Consider the following 6000-nt stretch of genomic DNA (forward strand, 5'->3'; position numbering starts at 1 on the left):
AAGCTATTACTGGGGCTTTACACAGAATCACAGAATCACACAGAATTACAGAATTGCAGGGGCTGGAAGGGACTCTAAAGGCCATTGAGTCTAAAACCTCTGCTAAGGCAGGTTCCCTACAGCAGTTCGCACAGAAAGGCATCCAGGTGGGTCTTGAATATTTCCAGAGATAGAAACTCCACAATCTTTCTGAGCAGCCTGTTCCAGTGCTCAGTCACTCTAACAGGAAAAAAGTTCTTCCTTGTGTTTGCATTGGAACTTCTTGTGTTCCAGTTTCTGCCATTGCCCCTTATTCTATTGCTACCTGTCATCAAAAAGAGTCTGCCCCCATCAATTTGACTCACACACTTTATATATTTATGATCAGAAATCAGGTCACCTCTCAGTCTCTCTTCTCTAGGCTGGACAGTCCCAGCTCTCAGCCTTTCCTCATACAGAAGATCATAGAATCACAGAATCACAAGGTTGGAAAGGACCTACAAGATCATCTAGTCCAACCGTCCTCCCATTACCCTTGCTACCACAAGCCACTAAACCATATCTCATAGCTCCTCATCCAGGCACCCTGTCATCTTTGTGGCCCTCTGCTGAACTCCCTCTGGGAGTTTCCTGTCTGTTTTGAACTGAGGAGTTCAGCACTGGATACAGTGCTTCAGATGTGGCCTCACCAGAGCAGACTAGAGGGGAAGGATCACCTCCCTTGACCTGCTGGCCACACTCTTTTTAATGCACCCCAAGATACCACAAGATACCATTGGCCTTCTTGGCCACAAGGGCACACTGCTGGCTCATGCCCAACCTATTGCTCATCAGGACACCCAGGTCCTTCTCCATAGAGTTCTTTTCCAGCAGGTCATACCCTAGGCTGTACTGGTGCATACAGTTATTCCTCTCCAGGCAAAGGACTCTGAACTTGTCCTTGCTGAACTTCATCCACCCAACACACCAGCCTGTCCAGGTCTTGCTGAATGGCAGCAGGGCCTTCTGATGTGTCGCTACTTCTCCCAGCTTCATACCATCATCGTTACCCACTGCTTCAGGTAACCTGAGCCTAATTAATCAAATGCAGGGTGATGTTCTGAGAAAACAAAGTTGATATGCTTGTGATAGAAATGACAAGCATAGAAAATGTAGGAAAATTCACACTGTATTAATGATTACATTTCATTACAAATAGTATACGTTATCTGTTAAAAAATTAAAGTGCATTTTTGGATAATTTCAATTGTATCATTCACTATTTTTCTTTCTTTTTTATAAATAGTTTTAAATAAAATTGCCTCACATAAATTAATCTGTACCTACAGACAGATTGTCTTTAGTATTTGCAGTTCTTTGAATCAGACCAGGCTTCATCTTGAACTGTGGATTAAAAGAATCAAATTGTTCTTACTCCTTCATTTGTCCCCCCCAATTAAACAATATTTATGGTCTTTTGCTAATTAAGAGGATCCATGGGGGGGGGGGGGGGGACTGAAGAAAATGATAAAAGATTCAGGAATTCTCTTTATTTTATAATCTGAGTACATAAAGTTCACAAGGATCAAATACTGCCTGAAGAAATTCCTGAAGGGGAAGAAAAAAGAGCACCACCAACCAAGAAATATTAAATAAATCAATGCAACCCACTCATTCACAAACTACAAAGCCATAAGCCATTTTTCTGTGGCGGTAAAATTATTAATAATTAAGATTTGAGAGGTCTTGCTAAGAAGTTTATCTTGAGTAAAATCACATTCACATTGTCTAAAAGCTCATGGTCAGATAGTTTCCAGCCCAGTCACTTCTCAGCCAAGATAACGCTGCATGTGCCACTCCTACAGGCTCCACCAAGAACCATATCTCCATAGGATGTGCACCTGGCTTTGTTAGCACTGGAATGATTCACTTCTTCCTTTTCTTTGAAGCAGTATGTAAGTGGGGTATCTGCAATCACTTGGCAGAGAACAGGGAGCAGAGCGGGAGCTGCTACCCAAATGGTCTCTCACTACTGTCGTAGTTAATAAAGCTTCTGCCTGATCTGTCTTAAACTGTATTTGTGTTACTGTGTGCTCTGAGTCTCTGTATTCTCTGACATGAGGAATTACTACTGTATGTTTGTCCTATCATTACATGCTTATCCAGATGGACTGAACTCTGAACTACACAAATCCTTTCTGTGCTGTACTAAGTCCAGCCATTCATTTGTTTGGCCCTTTTTTTTCCATCTCTACAGGAAATATCCCTAAATCTAATCTGCTTTTTCCAAGCTCCTTTGCAATCTGCCCAAATGCTCTTACACTTCTTTTACAAGCCTATTTTGCCAGCCCAGTTCTCCCTGTCTTCATCTATTTAACAACAGTCCACTGCATTGTTTCCTGAATAGTTCTCTATTTTATTCATTTATATACAGTTCCATCCAGGGCCCCTCTTCCTCCTCAGATGAATAATGAAAGTATTTATTTGCCTTTCTGGGTGTTGACCTCAGAACTCTGTCTCCTGTGATGCGCTCAGATCCAGGGAAAAGTGAGCTGTCCGACAGCTGAGCTCCCAACCCGGCTCTGCACGGAGCTTGGCTCTGCACAACGATTCCTGTTGTTTCAGCTTTTAATTCTGTAATGGGACTTAATTGCCACAAACTCTAGATGAAGGCCATTATTATTAACAGAGGAATGAGACCTCTGGAGTGTAAATTTAATGACATCAATGGCAGTAACTCCAGCCTTAGCGATGTATGTTAAAGCTGCTGCAGGTTAAAGGCTTACAAATATGTGATGGGAAAGACCTGATGAGCCACAGAATTAAGAACTATGTATGGCCTGTCACACTACCATTCTCTGGGTTTTTCCTCGACAGCATTAACTGCAGATTTCTTCCAATCTGAAGAAACATTTTTTTTTTCTGTTTATAAAAAATTACATCTTCTACAAAACCTGCCTCAAACAGGATGTTCTTATGTTACCATATTTATGTTTTCAGTTTCAGCTATGTCAATCTGAAGTAGAGCCACTGACGTCAATGGAATTAGTTTGGATTTATCTATAAGAGTAAATGTTAGCACAGGACTGGAGAAAATATTATCTGTTTTGATTATAGTTACAGCAGGAACCATCACAAGCCAGAGAGCTACAGATAATCACTGCTTGTTGGAAATGACAGAGGAAAATTATTTGGGAGTGGAAATTTGTACTGCTTTCTGACAGCCGTAAAAATGAAGTTCACGGATAATAAAACAAAAAGCATAGAGAGAAGCAAAAGGGTGGTCAGAGATACAGGAAAATGCAGATGTCCATCTGTAACAAAACAAAACAATCAAAAAAAAAAAAAAAAACCCACACCTGAAAAGACAGGTCTTCAGTTTGCTCACATGAAGGGATCTGATGGAGCTGATGTACTAAGCATAGTGCAGATGTTCATTGTTTCTGGTAACTCAAAAGGTAAAGTTCTCCCAGTTGAATGCTCTGTTTTTAAGAGATCTTAAATGAAGAAGAAATTCCTTTTTTTTTTTTTTTTTTTTTTCCCCCACTCAATCGAGCAAATAGCTCGATTGTGGAATTCTCTAATACAAGATATTTACTGACTGTGGAGACTCAAATTATAAATGGGTTCTGGAATGTTCAGATGTATTTCTGTAGGACAAGAGCTTTTGGACCTGAAGGTCTGGAGGAAAATGGTGACTCATTATCTTACTGATTACCAAAGGAAAGATAAGTCAAAATTCACCCAGTTTTGTTAGCACTGCAAATCTTGCTATAGAAATGAAACATCTTGTCTGCAAAGCCAAGAATTCTTAACTTAGCAGCTTATTCAAAGCTTATTCCAGATTAAATTATTATAGAGAAAAAAAAGAAGGAAAAATGTAAAAGAGAAGAATACTAATAGGGAAGGAGCCTCAATAATGATATAGCCAAAATAATTAGCACTCTTTTCACACTGTTTATCCATTTATCTGACTTTGTGCTCACTCTTCCCTGCCCACTCTGGATTCTACAGCTCTTGGTTTCAGTCCAAGGGAAGAGTTACAGTGAGGTGCCAGGTTTTGTTCGCAGAATCACAGAATAGCCTGGGTTGGAAGGGACCTTGTATGGGAACAGTTGAATCATGGCCTGAACCTCTGATTGACCACCTGAGGCGAATGCTGAGTCAGCTGCAGGGGCACAGGTGAACGCAATTTCACCTGAGTGACCGGAAGCTATTAAGATTATGGGACTTGGGGGCAGAAAGTGTCATGGTTAGCGGTCCAGAAATATCTAAATTGGCCACCATGATGGTACACCCTGCCCTCAAACAAAGATTATATGCGGGTGTCCAATTCCCTGATGAAAACCATTTCATAGTCGATTGGCTAATGGCAGCATGCTGCATCGTATGGCCCAACAAATCAGACATACCATTAAATTCAGGCGTACGGTCCACCATGGAGGACCTTCAAAGTTATATTCACAAACTGGGCATAAGAGAAGCAATATATGAAGATTCATTTGAAGGTCTAGATATGGTTAAGTCCTCTGCAGGCATGAGAGACTTAATTTTACATCAGGCCCCTCCCCATTTATATTGGACCTTGGTCTCCATGTTAAACCCTCTGGTGGCCTCAGAGGCAGTGGTCCAGCAGGCTGCCCAACTAGTAGCTGACCTGGGGGAGACAGAGCGCTTAAGGACCAGGCACAATATCCGGCCGGTGGAGGAAGCAGAGGTCCTCCTGCTAACCAAAAAGCCAATTATGTGATACCCAAAATTGGGACCCATAAGGGTCTCACAAAAGCAAATGTTTAATGATCTTATCTGGGCTGGAGTCCAGTTCACAAAAATTGATTGCCAACCCAATCACATCCTCCTTCAGCTGTGGAAACAGTCTTTGAGCCTCCAGGATCACAGGAAGGAACAACACGTCACCAAAGTATCCCAGTGTTGCTGCCAGATCACATGTGACATCTGGTGATGATTTACATGGGACTGATGGAGTATAGAACGGACCTGCACCTCACGACTACATACCTCCAGTAACATCATCAAGCACTTGCCCATGAAAGAACATGAACTTCTGCTGATCATCACTAGTTTTAAAATTGACATCATACATCGCAATGGGAAATTGTATAAGTGTCGTGATGTGTCGGAACTCTGTAATGGGAAAGATTTACCCTTTAGTTGATTCAATCATTGGTTCATGCTGTGAAGGGGTGGAGTGTATGGGAACAGTTGAATCATGGCCTGAACCTCTGATTGACCACCTGAGGCAAATGCTGAGTCAGCTGCAGGGGCACAGGTGAATGCAATTTCACCTGATTGACCGGAAGGGGTGGAGCCAGGCTCCACCCCTCCTAGACCCCATTTAAGGGCTGACTCCCAATAAGGAAGGATCTCTGTCTGGAGATCCTTCCTCTTGGAGCCTTTCTGCGAGTCCAGGACATGGGTAAGATCTTTATTTCATTTCTACTTTTTAATGCAGTAATCTCTCTGGTCCAATATCTGTATACCTGTTTGCCATACAGACCTCAAAGACCATGAATCTCCAACCCCTCCCCCCTGCCAGGCAGGGCCACCAACCTCCCCATTTACTAGACCAGGTTGCCCAGGGCCCCATCCAACCTGGCCTTGAACACCTCCAGGGACAGGGCATCCACAACCTCTCTGGGCAGCCCGTTCCAGCACCTCACTACTCTCCTTGTAAAGAACTTCCCCCTAACATCCAACCTAAATCTTCCCTCTTTCAACTTAAAACTGTTCCCCCTTGTCTGCTGTTATCTACCCTTTCAAAGAGTTTACTCCCTTCCTGTTCTTAAGCTCCCTTCAGGTACTGAAAGGCTGAAATGAGGTCACCCCTATATTTTAAATCTAAATCTTTCCAAGCTGCAAGAGCACACTGCTGGCTCATGTTAAGTTTGTCATCTATCAGGACCCCCAGATCCTTTTTTGCGGAGCTGCTCTCAAGGACTGCTCCTTCCAGTCTATATAGATGCTTGGGGTTCCTCCGGCCCAAGTGCAAAACCCTGCACTTTGCCGTGTTGAACCTCATTA

Source organism: Gallus gallus, chromosome 1, assembly GCF_016699485.2.
Source record: "Gallus gallus isolate bGalGal1 chromosome 1, bGalGal1.mat.broiler.GRCg7b, whole genome shotgun sequence".
Taxonomy (NCBI): domain Eukaryota; kingdom Metazoa; phylum Chordata; class Aves; order Galliformes; family Phasianidae; genus Gallus; species Gallus gallus.